A 22988-nucleotide genomic window follows, 5' to 3' on the forward strand; every position below is an offset into this window, starting at 1 on the left:
CCACATCAGACCTGAATGTAACTTGGCTTCCTTCACTATTTTCCATGAAAAGTGCAATCAACACACCAGTGTTTGCATATAGCAATCCCATGATTGCCACAGTCCATAGTGCAGAATCCCCAAGTTCCAGGTACAGCTTCAGCCATATAACACCTTCAGTCCTGGTACTCCCTCACCTTCTGAAGCCTACCCAGTCCCTCCTGGTTGCTCTCCTGTCATGTGGAGAACCTAAACACTTTGTCTTGGTTCTCTGTTCTACTCTAGCTTCTCAAGAGACTATTCCTACACCCACTTCCTAGCGCCCAGGTATTTCTGCTTGTCTAATTCTACTGAAATTCTGAAAAATGCAATTTTCTCCACATTATTGGATACCAGTTCACTACTTTATAGGATGTTACATACTGGGAGATAGGCATGAATAATTTGGTATTGCTATGGTTGTCCTATAAAAATTTCCCATGCTACAAGCTCAGTCACCAGTATGATGGTAACTGAGGAGCTAGAATCCATTAGAGGTGGAGCCAAATAGATGGTGACTGTATCATGGAAGTGTCATCCTCTTGAGTGAGTGAATGCTGGTCTCAGAAAATGGGATGGGTCTTGGAGGAGTGAGTTTCTTCTCATAAGAGCAAGTTATAATAAAACAAGCCTACCTCACATGATTAGTCCCTTCTGCTTGTGGCTGTTTCTCTATTTGCTTCTACACCACCTTAGGGTGATCTAAGGGGGTTTTGCCAAAATACTGGTTCTATATTGTTAGGATCTTCCAGTAAACATAACTGTAAGCCAAATAAACCTCTTTATTTATAAAGTATATAGCTTAAGTTATTTTGTTATAGAAATAGAAAACAGAATAACACATGTACGGCAGCATAAGGGAAGCAGAATTTCCTTATCAGGGGTGGGGAAGATCAGGTAGGGCCTTCTAAGAGATTGCTTTTGAACCAGTACTAAACCAATTAGGAGGACTTAAGGGATCTATATAGTAATGGCAGGGTTGGGGGGTATTGTATAACAACAACAACAACAACAACAACTTTCTGTGAATAAAGTGCCTTTAAAAATAGGAAATTGTGATTCTTTAACTTAGATTGATTTCCCTAAGAAATATTCTGAGCTGGAGATTTTATGAGAGATGTTTATTGGGACAAGTTCTCAAGAGCAGTGCCACTCAAGAGCAAAGCCAGCAGGTCTGGGCAGGGGAAGAGTTCAACTTTGTGTGTGATGACATTGAAACCAAAGCCTCAGGAGATCTTCTGACATCTGGAGCTGAATGGGCCTTCTATATCATGCTCATTCGAGCAAGTGAGCTGCCCTGTTCACCTGCTATTAAATGTGGGATGTCCCTGAAGACAGGACATTAACACAGGCAGGACATGTCTCCTCCTGAGGTCAATGATCAGAGACGGCTTGAGCACAGAAACTGCCAAACTCAGGGTGGAGCACAGTATCCTTAGCTATCAGCTTTGACAGTGGATACCAGCTGTCCTTCTGCTCTGACTAGGGAAGATCTAGCATGTAACATAACTGTTTCCTTCTAACTGTATTAGCAAAATTGATGGTCAGTTTTACTAAGCACTAGGAAAATAATTATCTCCAGATTAGATTTCCTGAGATGTCTGATTATAAATAATGCTTTAACATTTCTTGAAAAACAGCAAGAAAAAGAAAATACATTCTGTGCTCTTTGCCCTGCCTGGCAATTTTTGAAAGTTTATGACAAATGGCTGAAGACTTTTTCCCCTCTGATTAAGTGTATTTTAACTCTAATCTTGTACGGGTATAAAAATGGTTTAGATTACTTATTTGGGATAAAGCATGACATGGGGTTGAATTTATAATAGAGTCAGTCCATTTAAGAAATGCCAAATGCTAAATGTTTCCTTTTCAATATGTGCATTATATTTAACATAGTAAGGTCAGAGATCTAAAATTATACACAGACCTATAATGGAATTATTAATGATGTGACACTATCAAAAGTTAATATTCCTAAATGTCATGTATCACCACTTAATTTTTTATATCACTAAGCGGTATATTGCTTTACATTACATTACAGATTTTATGCTATAGTGACTGCAGTAATTGAAATTATTGAAGCTTGACATAGTATAAAGTATTAATAAACATAGTCTTGTCATCTTTGTCATATGAAACATGTGTACAGAGTTTTCATTTTTGAAAACTGATACTAGGAATGTTATTTTTAAAAGTGTATTTCGAAAGACAGAAAAAGTCTAAGGGAGTTATCAAGTTGTGTTGGAGTGGAAATGTGATTATTCACCAAAATTTGTACTGCAACTATCCATATAAATGAATTTAGCAAGTGGGTTAAGGTGAATATCAGTCAATCATTTTATTAAATAGAAAAGAAACACATTGGCAAAATCCAGCACTCATCCATGATAACCGAGAATGGACAGGCAGGTTTTCAATTTTGTAACGGGTACCAAATGAAAAGCTGCATCAAAAATTGTACTCAACAGTTATACATTATATGTTTTCTCAAGATTAGAGACAAGAAAAAGGCAGCCATTCTCTACTCTTCTAGTTTACAGTATTTTGAAAGTCCCAGTCACTGTAATAATGCAAGAAAAATAAATAAAGAAAAATAAAGTAACTTAAATTAGTAACTGAATTTAGAATGGGGGCAGAGACGACATGGTCAATATTCAAAAACAAAATGAATCTTTGTATTTTAGGAATCTAACATTAGAAAATAAATTTTAAAATTATTACTCGCTGCTCACCAATGAACAAAAAATTCATAAGCTGGAAGAAAAACATGAAAAATCTCTACATAGAAAACTGCAAAATGTTTCAGAGAGTAAAGGACATTTAAACAAATTAGGTGGCAAGATCAGGCTTTTAGACTTGAAGATCCTACCTATATTGTTAAGATGTCCTTTCTTCTTATATTACTTTTCTAAAGCTAACAGAACAAATTTCCATGAAGTAGGTGAACTAAACAACACTCATTTATGGTTTCACAGATTTGGCGGTTGACATTTGAAGTCAAGACTACATATAGTGGACTCCTCTGTCAGCTGCTAGGGGTATCCTGTCCCAGGCCGTCCTTCTGGATTACCATAATGGTATACATGATGTTTTCCTCCTATGTGTCTGTATGTAAATTCCCCTTTTTATAAAGACACCAATTCTATTGAATTAGCAGCTCTTTTTGTGCCAATATGACCACCTCTTATATAATGTGAAATGAGCCTAGTACCAAATAAGATCACATTCTTAAGTAATTGGATGTTAGGACACCAACATATGAATTTGAAGAGTATATAAATTTCAAAACATTAGACTCTTCAAATATATTTAAGTTTTCAATACAGTCCAAAAAGAATTTCCAGTAGGATTTTTTCTTACAGAAATTAATAATGGTTCTAAAACTTATATGGATATTCTAAAAATGTAGAATATCCAAACTCTTTAAATAAGGCAGATTTTGGAACACTAAATAGTTTGACTTCAAGATAATATAAATCTATGATTCTGAAAACATTTGTTTTTGGCTTAATTGTAGAGAAAAATAAAAGGTCCAGAAATAGCCATACATTGAACTTTTTATAAATTGAAATTTATAAATTTCAATTTATAAAATTGAAATTTAAATTGAAAAATGACATTTTTTTTACATATGGTGCTGAAACCACTAGAAAAATATTTGCAACAATAGATTTATAAATATCAACTTCACACCGTAGATTAAAAATTTTTTGGAAACATAGACCTAAACATAAAGGTTAAATTAGGAAATATCTAGAAGAAAAGATCTCTGTAGCTGAGAAAGGAAATATTTAAAGATATATAAAGCACTGAGAGTAAGTAATACATTTACCATGTACACACCCTACAAACAAAAGCAATGAAAACAATATTACCATAATTTAAAATTTCTGTGTTTAAAAAGATAATAAAAGAGTATTGAGTGGTACTAGTAAGAGATGCCAACAAGCAGACCATCCTGAAAAGCCTCTTGGTTCTTATGGGACTGAGACTGCCCTTCCCACCAGGAAACCTCAGGTAGATGGCCTGAGGAAGACTCTTCCTTCCTCTAAGATTCCATTAGCAGGCATATGTGGAAGAACCAGTGGCATCAGATAAACTGAGAAGACCAAAAATAATGACCAAAAGCCTCTGAAAAGTAGTTCAATGAAAACAAGGTCTATAAAATAGGCCAGAAAACAGGATACTACCTAAAGATAGCCACTGCCTGAAAAAAAAAATTAAAGCGATTCAGTCTCTTCCAACCTAATAGACAATATATTTAATATGCATACAAGAATTATACTTTAAACAAAGAATCAGAAAATGCATTCAAATGAAAAGACAACCAACTGATATCAATACTGAGATTATCTGACAAGTACTTTAAGGCAGGAACCATGAAAATGCTCAAAAATCATTATAAAATGTACTTAAAGATACGATTCTTCAACAATGAAATAGAAGTTGTAAAAAAATAAAATAAAATGTGTCTGCTATTACGGAAAAATATAAAAACAGAAGGAAAATAACTCAGTGGACTCAATAGTCCTGAGGGTATAACAGAGCATAGATTCAGTGAATTTGACACAGGGCAATAAAATTTTTCAAATCTAAATAATGAGACACACTATACGGAAAAAAAAAATGAGAAGAGCTTCAAGAACTTCTAGAATAATAACAAAATATTCAGCATTAATATCATTTTACTCCAGGAGGAAAGTGACAGAAACAGTATTTAATATATTCAAAGAAATAATGCTTGAAAACACCCCAAATTTTGTGAAAGACACTATTTGCCTATGTTGTGAGGAATTTGAGTTACCACAGAGTGAAGGTAAGCTAAATAACAGATCAATATACAGCTTAGTTAAACTTTTAGAAAATTGAGGCAGAAAAAAAATTGATCATAGTCAAAAAGAAATAGTGTATTACCCATTGGGAAGTACCAGTGCAAATGATGATTTTCGCATCTGAAACCAAGGAGCCTAGAACAAAGTTGAACTTGTGAATTCCATACCAAATAAACACATGAAAAACTATGCAACATCAGCTGAATCCAGAGCAAAAAAATTCCAAGCACAGAGAAACTTCATTTTATATCCACCATAATTGACAAAAAAATAAAAAGGACTGACAAAACAAAAGAATGTTGTTAGAGGATATTAAATGTTTACAAAATATCAATAGAAAGGTAAAATTGCATAACTAGTTATATTAAATTTATACCTAAATATTTCACTTTTGATGTCATTGTTAATGGATTTGCTTTCTTTATTTTATTTTCAGAATTTCCAGAGCTAGCATATGCAAATACAACTAATTTTTTGTGCTCCAACACATTTTATAGATTATGATTAGTCTGATACAAACCAATAATGATAGTATAAAATAAATCAGAACAATTTCTTTTATAAACTCTGATGCAAAGACCATCAACAATACCAAATCCAATAGCTATAAAGACAATTCTAAACCATGGTCAAGTTATATACAAGGGTGGTTCAACATTCAAAAAGCAATCAATGTAGTCTACCATAGAAACAATGAAAAAGTGTATGTCAATATAACTGTTGTACAAAAAGCATTCAAGGAAACCCAACACTCATTCATGATGAAAAACATCAATAAGTTAGAAATAGGGAGCAATTGCCAATACTTAATTAGAAATATCAAAGAATTGATATAACAACATACTTAATGGTGAATATAATAGAATGTGTTTCTCAATAAAAAATCAATATGAAAGCATGTATGTCTGCTCTCATCACGTTTTTTACAGCCTAGTATTGGACATTCTTTGGTTTGCAATGAGACTTCAAGAAAAGAAATGAAAAGAATACCAATCTGAGCAAAAGAAATAGAATTTTACCACATTGCAGGCAGCATGAGTGTCCACATATTACTTAATAAAAAAAAAATCTACCCACAAACCCAACCACAAAACAAGTGAGTTATGCAAGACTATGAGGTATCCTATCAATACACAAATGCATTACAATTCTATGTGATTAAAGCAAACATACAGAATATAAAACTAAAACTATACCATTTACAATCAGTCAAAACATAATAAGGGGCTAGGGATATAGCTCAGTAGTTAGAGTGCACAAGGCCCTGGGTTCTATCCTAGCACCACAAAAAACAAACAAACAAACATAATAAAGGGTTTTTCTGGTGATGGAAATGTTATGTATCTCAAGTATGAATGTCTTATATTATTCTAGAAATTTGGAAGAGTTTTACCATATGCTTTTTCTGTATTATTTCATATAATCACATGATGATTCTGCAATCATATTCATAAAAAAATAAGTAAAAAAGACACTGGTAAGAAAATACATAAGTAATTTCCAGAATGTGATAAAACATTATAGTAATTTATGTTTGGGAAGAACTCTCCCATCATAAGAAATTACGATGATTTAATTATATATTGTTGAATGATTCTGGAAAATAAATTCATATCATTGAACAGATTTTCCCCTAAAGAATATATACAAGTAGTCAATAAACATATTAAAAGATACTGAACATCATTTAGAAGTCAGAACAAAAAATGCAAAGCACCAAGAGATCACATTTAATACCTACCATAACTGACAAAAATAAAAATGACTGATGGTAGAGAGTGTTGGTGGAGGACAGTAGATGCTTGTACAATGGTTATGGATATGTAAAATTATACAATCACTTTGGAAAACTTAGAGAGTATAATAAATTTAACTACCCAATTAGTCTCTGATCCTATGTATTTATATAAAAAAATTGAAAAAAAATGTGCACAAGAGACTTATAAAATGAAGTTTATAGAAGTCAAATACAGGAAATTACCAAGAGGTGAGTGGACAAATTAATTGAGATATACTTTTATAATGAATTACTAACCAGCAGTAAAAATGAAAATAATAATTCATCATTGTCATGGATTTCATGAAAATAATGTTATAGTATTTTGTCAACCTTTTTGCTACAGTGACCTAACAAGATCCAACAAGTCCCAACAAGAACAATTTCAGAGGAGGAAACATTTATTTGAAGCTCACAGTTTCATAGATCTAGGTCCATTGATGGTTAACTCCATTGCTCTGGGCCCAAGATGTGGCAGAACATCATGTCAGAAGAGTATAGCAGTTCAGGACATTGAGAATCAAGAAGCAGAGAGAGAATAAGCTCAGCTCACCAGTGACAAAATATATACCCCAGAGTCACATCCCCAGTGATCCACCTCCTCCAGACTCACCTCTTTCAGCCACAACCTACCTTCCTACAGTTACTACCCAGATAATCCATTCAAGTGGATTAATACACTGATTAGGTTAAGGCTCTCATAACCCAACCATTTCACATCTAAATTTTCTTGCATTGTTTTGTACATGAGCTTTGGGGGAACACCTCACATCTAAACCATAATAGTCCATCACAAAAATGTATATAAGGAGAGATGAAATTGGGCTATGCTAACAAAAGTCAGATTATGATTTGATGGGGATTCTGCAGAGAGCTTAGATAGAAAAGTGGATAAGGAAATTTCTAGGGACTTGGATATATTCTACATTTTGATTATGCTGGTGACTGCAGTGATGTATATAGTATATCACATTTTCAAAATTCTCAAATGATATATTTAATATTTAATTTAGCATTTAAAGCAATATGAAATTATCTTCTTATAAAGTTGATTAGAACTTATGTACAGCCATACAATAAAATACAATTTTAGGAAAAAGGTAAGTACTCATAGAGCAATTACTAACAATTCTATTATCATTGTTTATTTACTGGGCCAGAAAATAATATTTCAGGATCAATGCTCTTTAAAATTATTGTCACCATTGTAAGCCTTACAATATTCCAAAATTTAATTTTTCTTTTGCGCCTTCTCTGGCCTTTCATTGCACTGGCTGCAGTGAATACGAATCCCTGATTATCAATAAGGAGCTCTTTTTCTCCTAAGAATACCACTGCTTTGCTACAGCCAGTATTGCACATTCTGCAGTGCCATTTCTATGTAACCCATGTCCCTGAAGCTTATGCAGTGAATAATGACCTTCAAGTGTCATGGCAAATTACAAGTAGCTTTTTTGAGTGAAGATCTTTGCTCCTCAGAATTAAAATTAACCTCTTTTTACCAATATTATTTTATAATCACCCCAGATACATCTTGGAAACACATTTTTTTTTCTGAAATTTGCCTAGTTGAGTCATGTGCCTTCTTTAATCTTTTAAACTCATCTTAAAAAAATCTATAATTTTATTGAACAAAGAAATTCTAAATGAGCATGTTTTCAAATAATGAATTTTCTGCAACTATAGATTTTGCAAATAACATATAGATTCATTATCTTGGTAATCATAAAATATCTGAAAAAAAGCCTAAGGAATAACAAAATAATATCATAGTGAATTAAAATAAGTAATTACATAAGTGTAGTATGAAGTGCATTCTCTTAAGACATTATTTGCAGTAATTCAAAGTTTACACATTTTAGTGAAAAGCAGTGACTACCTGACTTATTTGCTTTGCTGATTTTGTTGTTGATTTTCATTCAAGCTTATCTAAATCATTTATATTTTATATCTTTATTTTAAATTTATTAAAATTTTTAATTGACACATGATAATTCTAGATTTAATGTGTAGAGTGTGATTTTTTGATAACTACATGAAATATGTTATGATTAAATCCTTATCATTAGAATTTCCATCTTTTTAAACATTCATCATTTCTTTGTGTTAGAAACCTCCAAACTCCTCTATTCTTTTTTTAAGAGAGAGAGAGAGAGAGAGAGAGAGAGAGAGAGAGAGAGAGAGAGAGAGAGAATTTTTAATATTTATTTTTTAGTTTTCGGCGGACACAACATCTTTGTATGTGGTGTTGAGGATCGAACCCGGGCTGCATGCACGCCAGGCGAGCGCGCTACTGCTAGAGCTTCATCCCCAGCCCCAAACTCCTCTATTCTAGAAACATGTTAGCTAGATGAAATTTCATATGTCTGATTTTACTTTTGTTTCTTGTGCTTTATAATTGCCTATACTGCTTCCCTTATTTGGGAAATACTAATCTGAATCAACTGAAAAAAGATTGTTTTCACCTAATGGTATTTAACCAACATAATTTAAATAGATGAGTAAAAATTGAGGTATTTATTAAAGATTCGGTAAGATGTTGAATAATTCTATAACCATCTGTACCTTCACCACAAAATTAGAATTTTCTGAAATAAAGTAATTTTTACTTGAAGGAAGATATATTTCCAATTCTATGTTCATTGAAATTCATAATACATTAATTCAAAAAGTGCCTAGTCACTACCTGCTATAGGAAAGAGTAATTGCCAGGCAGCCAGCAGGACACAGGGAGGCATCTGGAATCACCTCGTCCATTCTAAATTCACACACATCAAAAAATTTGCACAAACTTTTTAAAAATCACACATATGAATTCTAGGCCATGGTTGACTGAATGTTTTCAGTTTAAACATACTACAGAGAGTAAAGTCACTGCATGAAGCATTCTAAGAGCATGCAAAGAACAGGTGAGGAACTGGAATATTGAATCTTCTTTTTTTTTTTTTTTTTGAATCTTCAATGTGATTCCATGGCTGCCACTTATTCTGTGAAGTGAGTTCTTCTTTAAATAAATGAAATGTGACACATTTTTTAAAAATTATCATGGTACACTGTATTATTGCATAGCTTTATTTCTGGGCACAACATTAATGTTGGCATACAAAGATACTTTCTATATTTCTATTATTAAAAAAATCAATACTTGCTATATGTCTTCTTTTATTTTGATAAGATTTGGTTCTTGGTCCATGTATTTTAACAGATAAATTCTTGTTAATGATTTTGCACATTTGCCTACTTGAGAGTAACAGAGTTTTGTATATACATAAATACAAGATGTTCTGAAATAATAACTTTTTTGGACTGAGGCTAAACTAGTTTTGGATAGAAGAAAACCTCCCTCCACTTTTCTGTAAGGTCACTGTAGACTTGACTAGACTCTTTACACATTCAGTTTGTCCTTCCATTTTAACGATTTTATTCTTTTTTACCCTATTATGAAACACACACACACACACACACACATTCAGGAGAATTAAAGGAATCTGATAGTGACCAGGAAAATGTCTTCACAATCAATACTTTCAGTACTGGTGAATGGATCTTACAAAAACATCACCCTCTTTTTTGAATCATTCTTAACTTGTTGTTTGGTAATACTCTAGGGGATGGACGGGGGACATTCTCCAAATTCTTTTTGTAAATGAGCAGAGCTTTGCATAGGAAGGATTTATCCCCAAATTCTTAAGAAGTAAGTTTATCTCCACACTTGGAAAAAGGAGAGATCTTACATTATTCAAAATGTTATTGAAGGCAAAAAAGGAAATAAAATAGTTTTAAGTGCACAGTGAATCCAATATGTTAAGTCTGGCCCTCTGTTCTACTATAACCCAATAGGATGTATTGTCCTTCACATTCAATTTGCCAATCACACTTGTCTCAACATTTCAATGAAGGTAAATTATAACTATTTGTAATTAGCTAATTGGTAATTTGTTCATCCATCACCATACTGTTGTTTTGCCCTCTCTTGCTTATTACGTTTCTCTCTCTCTCTCTCTCTCTCTCTCTCTCTCTCTCTCTCTTAATTTCTGAAGATAGAAAAGCAAACTTGGAATAAATACCAGCCATGAAATTCCCAAGTAAACATAAATTTCAAGTGGCATTTAAAATGTAACTTGATTTAGAAGTGAGTCAGGCAGAGGCAGTATCTTGTGAAATAAGGCCCATGTAACTTAAAATCTAAACCTATAATCCTGAAATAGTACAAGAATAAGAGTTACAAAGACAGAACACATTCTGAAGTTATAGATAGTTTTCTGACCCATCCATCTACCACAGAAAGACTCGAGCAAGTTAAATTGCTTCTCTAAATTTCAGCTGCCTTGTACCATCCAGGATTCTTAGATTCAAGCAATAAAACCACTTTGGTTAGTTAAAGAAAGAATAATTACTAAACTGAGAATCAGAGAATCAGACCTAGGAACATTTCAGCGAAGACTGTGTCACATCACACAACATGGAGGCTCCAAGAGAGACTATTCTGCTGGTTCCCCAGGCACAGAACCCATGGCTCACCTGGGCAGTGCCCATCATAAGTCAAAATTCCACCATGGAGTTCTCTATAAGCTTGACACATCATTTACCCTCAAATAGATTATTATTCCCTCATGATCCTGCTTCTTCATACAAGTTTTCTAAACTGAGGTCTTCAGTAGTTGCATTTGTTGGCAGAACCTAGGTTGTGTGTCTGTGATCTGTATTCAAGAAAACTGGGGAATGAGTTTTTTAGCTTCCTTCCTGGAAATCCAGAACTGGAATAAGTCAATATCTTAAAGATCAGATTGAAGGGTGTTTAGAAATTCCGGGTGATCACAGAGTTCAATAAATATCTATATACTATTGTTATAGTTTGGATGTGAGTTGTCCCTAAAAGCTCACATGTGGGACAGTGCAAGGAGTTCAAAGGGAAAATGATTGGGTTATGAGATCAATGAATTAATCCCCTGATAGGGATTAACTGAGTGGTAAATGAAGTGGTGGGGTGTGACTAGAGTAGGTGGGAATTAGGGTGTGGCTTTGGGGTATATATTTGTATCTGGCGAGTGGAGTCAGTCTCTCTCTCTCTCTCTCTCTCTCTCTCTCTCTCTCTCTCTCTCTCTCTCCCTCTATCTTGATCAGGCATGTGAGCTGCTTCCCTGAGCCACATTCTTCCACTATGAGGTTCTGCCCCACCTTGAGTCCTAAGGAATGAAACCGGCCTTCTATGGACTAAGATCTCTGAAACCATGAGCCCTCAAATAAACTTTTACTTCTCTACAATTGTTCTGGTCATATCCTTTCAGTCACCGCAATCAAAAAGCTGACTAAAAACTATTATCTCTCTAATATCAATACACTCCTCTTTTCTGTTCATTTTTCATAATTTACTAGAATAATAAAAGATGTTACAGAGTGTTTTTATCCTTTTTCTATTTTTAGAATTTAAAGAACAGTAATTGTATTCAACATTAAAGAAACTCTCCCCATACCCACCAAAAACAAACAAACAAACAAAAAACCCACAAGACTTTACCTCACTTCCAGAAATGTTGAGATCCCTAAGTTTTATGTGCCCAGAATCAAGGACAAGATGTCCAGGTGATGTCCATTCCCATACCTCTTTAAAAACCCATCATGAGACCCTGTAAGTGATCATAAGTTGTAAAGCACACTTTAAAAAATCTTCTTCTGTAAAATGGCATAGAAAATGGGAAAAGAAAAAAAATCGGTTAGTATGTAAAATATATAAATATATAGAGGATCAACAGAAATGTACTTATAATTAAGTATAAGTTCTTGTTTTCTCAGATGGTCCTGGGGCTACATTGTATACATGATATTCTTTCTCCACTCTCCATTCTATAATATTTTTTGCCATAAGTCAGAACTTTTAACCAGGACTTTTCCCTGACACTGTATCCCAAACATTAATTTCATATCTTACTGGGGTGTCAGTGGTCTTGACTGTAAGTTTGCTATAGATTTCTATTAATGTTTACATGTAATCATTAGCATACATCTCAGAAGATAACACCAAAAGGTACAAGGAAGTTTTAAGAAGTCCAACATTTTATGCATTTAGTGATTCTGTGTGCTGAGCACATATTAATGAGTAAATACCATAAGTAAGTTCTATTGAGTTATATCATCATTCACTGCAAAATGCTTTACTTAGGAGATATATACAGTATTCTGTGCTGGTGAAAAGTCATTTGGTCACGGATTATCTTGTTTGCAAAAGCAAAGGAGAAAGAGAATGTAAATGCAAATCCAGGCAAATATCAAATCAGTAAAGGAAATATCTATAAGAAATCAAACTTAATTAACCATTCCTGAATGCTTGACTGGTACCTTGAAATATGTTTGCACACCAAGGTCACGACCTAGGTCATTCATGTTGGCTAGTCACATACTAAGCAATAGTGGCATATGGATGATACTGATGTAGAAAGTGTCCTGATTGTAGAGCTGACATCTAAATTCACTTATGCTACCAGGATCATTCTGTTTATGAGCCCATCAGGCAAGCACCGCTGTGTTGCCACAGAAGCAAGACATATCTTCACAAGGACCTTTAGGTTCTTTGACTGTTAACAGATTCCCCTATATAAGGGAAAGCTTTGGTAAGTAGTTCACCTGGACAGAATATTATCATACCCTGGGCTCTTTATGAGAGATTTATTTACGGAAATTTCTATATATTTTTTAACCACCACTCTACCAATCCCCTTATTTTCACACCAATAAAATTCTTGCTAAACTATTAGTTATTGCCCCTGGTTCAGGATATACAATGGCTAGAACTTTGAGAAGTTAAAGCTAATGAGAATCTCTCCTTCACCATCGCTTTTAGGACTATTACTGAGTGCTCAAAAGTAGTCTCCCGTCTTTATATACTGAAAAGGATGGGTGGATAAATAGATGTGGAAAGATAGCTAGATAATAGATAGACAGATAGATAAATATCGATGGTGCCTCCAAACTTTAAGCTATAAAACATACTACATTTTTCAGTGAATCAGTTACACTAAACCTCCTAAGAGTTCATTGGAGTGAGTTAAGGAGGGGTGACGGTGAGAGAGAGCCATACTGGAGATTTAAACCAAATTACTTGTGTCTTTGGGAATTGATAAAACTACTGCTATCAGATGACAAAGGGTTGTACAAGCTCCATTGTGTAAGCTGTTGGATATGATAACTTAAATTTCATGATAATTGACACCGATTGCTGATTATGTGTTATTTTAAGGTCAGATATTTGATCTCTACTGTGGCATAGTAACGGGATGAGCATTTTTCTTCAAAATTAGTTTATGAAGAAAGGCCCTTGGCTCTGGTCTCTACTCTTCTTCCCAGGAATTCTTCAAGCCATATATGCCTTAGTCTTTTGCAGGTGTTCACAATAACATTGCATAACATTGCCTATATGGATCAAAGGGCAGATCTTCTTTCTCCACAACCTGAGCCCTTTTGCTCTAATCTCTTCTTAATGCTAGAAAAAAGTCAAGACCTCTATAAATGCAGTAAGCCACTGTGCATTCATGTAGCAAACACTGCCTTGAAAATACAGCAGGTTGCCAATCACAGTTCCTCTTTTCTGTGGGATGGGGAGATAAAATGTGGGCCTAGAGCTGGAGAGTTGGTATAGCCTGGGAACAAAAATGCAACCAGGAGCCTTATTTCTAGTAAAAAAATGGTAAGTTTCTGGTGAAGATGTGTCACGTTTATAATGTAGTTTAAGTAATTCAGAGGTAGGGACCCCACTTGTTTTATATTCTGTTCATTGAAGTTAGAAAAGTATAATCTAGGTCAATTCTGATAGCTCATTTCCCAATACGTTTTTAATGCTAATTAAAGTTAAAGATGGATCTAAAGAAAAAAGAAGTGACCTGAAGTTAGAGCATTCTAAAGTAAGATTTTAAAACAGTAATCTAAGATTATAATTAATGTGTTTGAGAGAGTGATGATTTGATATAGAATAGAGGACCGAAGCTCAACCTAACACCATCAAGTCCTAGCCATGTGATTCCCATGCATGTTGTTTAAATTCTTCAAAACTCAACCTTCTTTATTGTTAAATGAAAAAAACCAAACAAAAAAATAAACAAAAATAAAACATTAAATGGTTCACTTATTTAAATGTACTGTGTAATACACTAGAAAAATGTTAAGGGTCATTTTAACCATTTACTACTTTTGCTATGTTTCTTCACGAATTTTTAATTTTTAATATGTGATTAGTATTTCTTCCTTTGCCTATCCCTAATATTCCTGTGAGTAATATGTTGGCATTTGCATCACTATTGCTGGCTAAATGTGCAATTAATGTTCTAGAAATTTCAGTCTTGCATATTCATCTATAATGCAATGATAATAAATCATGACAAAAATTAGGAAAGGAATTGGATTAGATAAGTTATTACTTTTAATGTTTTTTTTTAAGCTGGTACTTAATAAAGCTGAGACATTCAGTCAGGCAAAACAGAAGCATTTTTTAAAGAATATCAAAACTTCTTTCTCTCAGCAGCAACAAAGGATGAAAAGGGGGAGAACACTTCCAAAGAAGACAGCTGCTCTCCTGGTGCACATACCTTGACATCAGCCTGCATTTCTCTGTTCTAGCTCTCTTCTTTTAAGCCACCTAAGATTAAATCCACTTCAACTTAAAATGCAGTATAAATCTGACACACTTTCCCCTGAAACATAACATCTCAGACCAAATCACCAAAACTTTTGCTTACATTGGCCACCAGTGCCTTTCTCAACTTCTAATTGTAAGGTGACATTTGAGGCACATTTTTAAATTGTATCATTTGATAAGTTTGGATACATTCAACCATGAAAGCATCACCATGGTCAAAATGACCAACATTCCTATCCCAGTTTTCTCATACTTTCTAACCATCCCTCCCTTCTCTCCATCCCGAAGCAAATATAGGGCTCGGGCTGTATATCACTGTATGTTAGTTTGAGTTTTCAAGAATTTTCTTTATATGAAATTGTGCCATCTGTCAACTTTCTTTTCTGTCCAGAAGTGGGATGCAGGACTACCACATCCAGCTCAATCACTCTATTTGTTGATTCAAAGTACTTGACAAAATTATGAGATTATTCATTTTTTTTATTGATTTTGCCTACAAGAATATAAGCTTTTGCTATGTTTACAAAATATCTTTAATACCTTTAATTACCTGGTATGGGAGAAGTTCAATGGGCATTCTTAAGTAAAATTAAAATGAATGACCATTGATCTAACAGTGTTGGGCTCAGTCTAGTTCATACTGGCTTATGGAACCAACTGTCTGCACCCCTCCCTGAGTCTTGATTCATACACTATACATTAGCATAAGGGAGGTCATCTTAGAAAAATTCATATCACAGAAATCAGAATATTCCATACATAAATCAATGTGGTTTTTGTTTTATTTTGAGCCAGTTATTAAATATTTACTGCCACACTCCAGGTTGTAATTGTTCTACTGTGTGGTCATTATATAATTTGATGACTTTCATTTTGACCATCCCAAGATGCTGGCTTTGATGACAGGGCATGGAGTTGGCCTCCAGTGAGAGATTCTGCAAGGAGAGTGCTGCATAGCTCCTAGGGTTCCTGGTAGGTCTACCTACCAGTAGGCTTCCTTCCAGGCCTCCAGAGTTTCTAGCTATTTGAAAGAAGAACCTGTCTTTTCAGGTGTGTGCCTATACTCACGGCTTCCTCCTGGAGGTAAATGTCACTCTTACTGACTGTTTAACGAAGGCTTCCCATCGGCTCCATGGGAAGTCAGAGTCCTGACTCTGGAATACATGGTTCAGCTGATTGCAGTGAAGACTGACTGGGAATCCCTTCTTTTTGCTGTCCTTTCAGTACTGCCTAAAAATGGTTTGGTCTCCTTTGCAACGTTTTTTTTTAGTTTAATATTAAATTTTTCCCATCAATTTTATTTTTTTCTGAATTCGATAGTTAATGAATTATTCACAACTTTCATTGTGTATGTGGCACTGTCAATTTTATATACTTAGGGGATTAAGAGTAAAATAGAAGGTATACATTTTTGTGTACTGGGCCACATGATGCAATGGTATAAGTTGGACATTTAAAAGTGGGATATAAATGGATTTGCCAATGATGAGTAATAGCTTTATGTTATGTTACAATGTTTCATTTTTTAATAAGGAACTAATCTTCTCTCATTGAAAGCACCATAGTTGATTTGGTTGGTTACATTTAATGCTCTTCAATATCCAGGTCTCTTAAACTGAAAGTTGGTTTAAGTAAGAAGATGGAATGAAACAAATATTTTAGTTTGCATATATTCAGCATCTTTGCTTCCTTGTAGCTGCTAATTTTAAAAATTATGAAAGCATGGGGCTGGGGATATAGCTCAGTTGGTAGAGTGCTTGTCTCTCATGCACAAGGACCCGGGTTCAATCCCCAGCACCATGAAAAAAAATTATGGAAGCATTGTATGGGAACTTAAACCTTGGCTATGTACCTGTCAATGATGAGAAGAAACAAAGAAAAAAAAACGATAAATACATTCTAGCACACCAGAGAAAAATGAAAGCATCCCATCATTTAGTTTATATTTCCAAGTGTAAATTATGGTCCCTTTTTAACTATCAACCAAAGTCATTTTAGTATATGTGATGAATTTGCCTAACCAGTCACTTTGAAAGCACTGTTAACAAATATTTTTATGAAGAACATATCAAATTGAATAAAAAGCCTCCTTTAAAAGATACTTAAAGTAGGGAGATCCAGATTAAATGGATAAGTGAATTAAGAAGGATGTGGATAATATCAGGAAAAAAAAAGACTTTTGACTCTTTTGGACTTGAAAATACAGGGAAGTATATATTATTTTTAACCATAGTGGAAGTAATTATACATGTATAATTATATATTTGTATAGTGAATTATGACATATTAAACAAGAAAGAGAATGGTAGATAAGACAAATATTTATGCCTGTAATTAAGTACTATTTCAAATGATAAAGCCTTTATGATAACGTGTATAATTTATTATAAATGCATTTTTTACATATTCACTTTATATTTATCAGTGAGTTATATAAAAAACAAATTAATACTCTTTAATGAAACATTATGAAAATAGAGACAAAAGGAATAAAAAGGATACAAGAATCTGTAGTCACATAAAGGATTTAAAAAAAAAAAAGCAAGTTGCACTAGTATTTTTAAATGTTCTCTTCTGAACTTCTTTTTAGTTGAGGAAAATTCCCCTTACCTATTTTATCTTTTACTACAATTTGTAATGACCAATATAATATTATTTGCTTTATTCAATTCTTTCTTGACTATTTCTAGAACAAATAATATATAGACATATGTTTATGTCTATATATGTATATCATAGAATTATTGAATTATATAGATGAACAGTATTCTTTTATGCGTGTGATGCTAGGAGACTCTGATCTTAATGTCCTGTTTTAATATACCAAATTATACAGAAATATGTGTGTACACATATTTTGTATTGTGTATATAAAACATATGTATTATGTATGTGTATATATATACATATATAGTATAAATATGTATTGTATATACATACATAACCTGTAAATTTTCTCCAATTTATTTTCCCCTTCATGTCTATAGTTAGGTAGTCATTTTCTTAGACTTGAAGTTGCTTTTCTACTGCCCATAAGAGTTTTTATCTAACAAATCCATTGACTACAAACGAATCCCAGTGAGTTTTTCTAACGTGTTGATGACACATCTATGAGCAAAACCTTGGAATCCTGTGCTCCTGTTTCATTTACTAAAATCTGAGATGGTTAGATTTGGTCTTGAAGGAGATGGGGCTGTTCAAGAATATCTGATGTTGATTTCTGTTTGTGCAACTAAATGAACCAGGGATCTTTCAGACCAGAACTAAGGTTTCTGTGGATCCTACAGTCCTGGGAATCACCTGGAGTTCCTGTAAGATTGCTCTTCCTTCAGTACCAAGCCTGAATTCATGGCAAAATATCATTCATTCTCACCTGATCTCCATGTGAAGGTAGTTTGTTATCTTCTACCAGACTCATTTAATTTTGGAGTTTTATAATCAGAATTTTTAAAATTCCAGGCCTTTATCCTGGATGTCACAGATAAGTCCTAACTTTTATTTTTTTTAAAAAATATGTTTAGTTGTATATGGACCCAATACCTTTATTTTATTTATTTCTTTTTATGTAGTGCTGAGGATCAAAACCAGTGCCTCACACATGCTAGGTAAGTCCTTTTCCATGGAGTTACAACCACAGCCCCAATTAGTCCTAATTTTAACTAAAAAAGAAAATATGTTCTAGTCTCACTTTGGCCATTGAATAGGTTTAGATGTTTGACAAATATTTAGCCTGAAAGAATCTCAGCTTTCTCTTCAATGAGGCCAGGGGCTTGAATTAGATAACTTTGAGTATTAGCTCCACTCTAAAGTCCAGATTCTGTTTCTTTTCATACTTTCCAAATATTTTATATATATTTAAGGAATGATGTCATCGATAAGTAGTAGTACAGTGAATACATATTTCATTTTTTTTTCCAATGTGGTAGTCATTGTCAGAATAGTTAAAATAACCATGTTGCTTTTAACCTTTTTCCTCAGTTCTTATCTGACAGAAGAAATATAAACATGAAATTTTATGAATTATGTAAGATAATATTCATCACTATAATAAGTCTGCCCAAGAAGATGTAACAAATAAAACATGTGCTCTGAACTTTATTTCAGCAACAATCTATTATAGGTTGTTGGATTCTGAATACCAAAATATATCATTTCCACTTAAGTTATACCCTACTAAAATGCATAACAAGGTTTCCATTGACCTAATAATTGCAAATGAAAAGGTATATATAATTTTAAAATTATTTCTGAATTCATGAATTAATTTTAATCCTGATAGTATAATTTTAATTATAAATCAAGCTTTTATCACTGGTGATTATTGCAGTATTTGTCATATTACACATACCCAATCATGCAGTGTTATACATTAGGATAATGTTATGCATTATCCTAATGATTTGCATTCAGTTGCTTGTGATAATTGTTTAATTTACAGCATATTGTCCTTACCATAGTTACTTTCCAGTGTTTTAAAACTTTTCAATACAATTGCCTAATTCCAAATAACTTTTATATTTCTAGTAAAACAAAACAAAACATGAAAACAATGGAATTCCACAAATACATATTCCTATTATTGAGATTTAGGTCTTCAATGTAAAAGATCCAGAGACAGAGCAATGAAAAAATTCAGCTTCACAATTTCTGGCAGCAGAACCTGACTGGGAAACACCTACCTAGGCTTTGGAATTGGATGGTGAAGTTGTCAATCGGGCTTAACGTCTTACATACTATATAATTTGCTCAACTTTATCAAATGTCAGTGCTTTTATCTGCAAAATATGAAAACCCATTAGCACCTCCCTTCATAACAAATTGCATTACATAAGACTATTAGCAGTATACATGGTAAGTGATAATTAATCAGTACCTTCCAGTGGTTATAGGTGAATTTTGCCATTTCTGGGACTTTGAAACACTAAAAACAGAGACTCTGCCTCAGTCTTGTTCACATGCATTTCCTGAAGGCTTGAAGCAAATGTATTATAGCTCCTTTGCTCCAGTAAAAGCTCTTTTATAGAACAGGAAGAGCCTTCCTTTCACAACAAAATTGCTATTGTCCATTTCTTTCCTGCTCAAAGAATTCAGTGGCTAAAATGATCATGCCTCATCTTTAATTATTTGACTATAATGTTTTTTTTTCAGTCATATTCTGGACTGACAACCCCAAAATATCCATTAAAAAACATCCTTACAATCCTTACAGAATGACTCCAGCAAATTGTGGCTTAATTGCAGGACATCCAATTATCTGCCATTATCAAGAGAATGCACCATTAGTAGCCTGGCACAGTGGCGCACGCCTGTTGTCCTAGCAGCTCAAGAAGCTGATTCAAGAGGATCACAAGTTCAAAGCCAGCCTCAGCAATGTATCGAGGTTCTATGCAACTTAACAAGACCCTAGCTCAAAATAAAATATTAAAGGCTGGGATGTGGCTCACTGGTTAAGCACTTCTGGGTTCATTCCCTGGAAACAAACAAAAAAAAATTATCATTATTAGATGAAGTATTTTGTGTCTCTTGGTATGGTAATCTGTATAGTATGTTTAATTACTTTGGTGGAGGTTTGCTGAAAACAGATATCTATACTCAAAATATTATTAATATAAATAGTTTATATCATAATATTGCCTAAGTGCCATTTGCTCTTATTGTTTTATTTTTAAACTTAATCTTCCAATCTATTAAATATCATTAGATGTTATTTCTATTTATTGTCTGAGAATTGACGGATCTTTCTCGATGTGTTCCTTTTGTCTAACCATCTCATTTGAAAGCTTTTATAATTCTAATTTATGTTGTTCTATTCTAGCCTCTAGCATTTTCTTATTTCTCTCCAGCTCATTTATTTACTATTACAATACAGTTCTCTGCTGATTTTTGACACTTTTTTCTAAAGTGCCCTTATTTTCCATAACTTTTTCAGATATTTATTATTTTCTTTTCATTACAATATACCAGTATGTGGGTCTGCAATCCCATGGGGTGGGCCCGGACCTGGGGCCTAGTACTTCCTCTTCTCAATTAATTCCTCTTCAGTTCTTTCTGACTTATAACACCTTGTCTCCTATACCCAAGTAACCATCACTAGATGAAGTAATCCTTATTTTTCCTTCTCCAGAATTCCTGTCATAATCACCTGTGTGTGTGTGTGTGTGTGTGTGCAGTTTCTTCTTTGTGAAAAGAAATATCTCTGAGAGTAGAGGGCCCTAGTACCTCGGGGCTCCCATACTTTCTTCATTTGATTATTTAGTTATAAAATCAGAGCCTTTGCAATCATTTTCTACTCTTGATTATTGATCAGACCCATGTTGATTCTCCCAGGTTAACTGATTTTTTCCTTACAGGATTAAGGACTTGTGGGGAGATTACAAGTTTTTATTTATTTATTTATTTATTTATTTATTTATTTATTTTTAACTTTAAAAAAAATAGAACTTTAGAATCCCTTTTGTCTGAATCTCGCACAGCTATTCTTTTTCAAACACTTGCTTTTGGTTTTCATTCTCTCTGATCTGTGTGTTGAAGTTTTTAATGATATAGTTTTACTGTATTGTTGAAGATATTATCTAGGCCTTGTTCTTTTCGTTACCTTTGATCTGTCTACTTGTAAGAGGGAAAGAAGACAAAATATTTTTTCCCATGGCCACAGCTGTATTTCTGTTTGAAAAACAATTTCTAAACTCGTATAAATGCATTATTGATAAAATTATATTCAGATTAAAAATGAATATTGCATGTATAGTCTTGACTTTAGGTTAGTTTGCATCTTTACTACCTACTTTATTATTTGAGCAAAACTGAGTTAGTGTGAATTAAAAATAGTGGATCAACCATCTGAACATAATGTAGACGTTTTATACTCATAGAGTTTATAAAATAATATGGTAATCAAACATGGAAACATAAAACGAATGAGTATTTTACTTGGGGATAAATTCCATGAGGTGAAAACACAGAACCTGTCGGTATGTGTCTGTGTGGGAGGGGGGTGATATTTTAGGAGTGGTGAGGGGATTTTTCTCAGAAAAGACAATATTTAAATGTAAATCTTAAAAAAAATAGGAAGAACAAGTTATGACAGGTAGGAGAAGTAAGATTATGTCTGACATAGTGAAGACTGTGAGGTGGGAAAAAGATCTTTTGCAAAGTTAGAGGGACCAAAAGGGACATAGTGCCCAGTGCATAGGCAGAGAGAGGAGTCTTCACTCTGAGTTGACATTGGAGGAGTGGATAAAGATCAATCATCCACGGGTGCACTGGCCTCGGTAAGAAAGCTGAATGCTTTCCCAAGCATCATGAAGAGCAGTCGTAGGTTTTCCGATCTGTCATCAGGCCAGTAACACGATTAAATTTCAACTTTACTTACTATTGAATTTGCGTATATGTAGGGATGCATATTTTCCCATAGATGTATTTAGGAATATAAGACCTACAGAAAAGATAGTACAGAGACAAGAGAGAGACGGAGAATTAAAGAGTTGAACATTAATTTTGAGGATCTCTAAAAGAAGGGATTGCCCTTACATTAAAACCGTCAGCCTTACACATCACAAAAGGCATTTTGAAATGCTAGAAATAGTTTCACAGTGCTTTAAACTCAAAGACAAATAATGCAAAAAGCTGATGGACTTCCTAGGACAATGGAGATGTCCATCAGGGGGAAAAAAGAACCAGCGTGTCTGAGTGACAACCCACTGCATGTCCAGCCTCTCCTGAGCTATATATA

The sequence above is a fragment of the Marmota monax genome, unplaced genomic scaffold, assembly GCF_021218885.2.
Source record: "Marmota monax isolate L192 unplaced genomic scaffold, Marmota_monax_Labrador192_F-V1.1 WCK01_AAM20220418_F8-fsc00022, whole genome shotgun sequence".
NCBI classification, from domain to species: Eukaryota; Metazoa; Chordata; class Mammalia; order Rodentia; family Sciuridae; genus Marmota; species Marmota monax.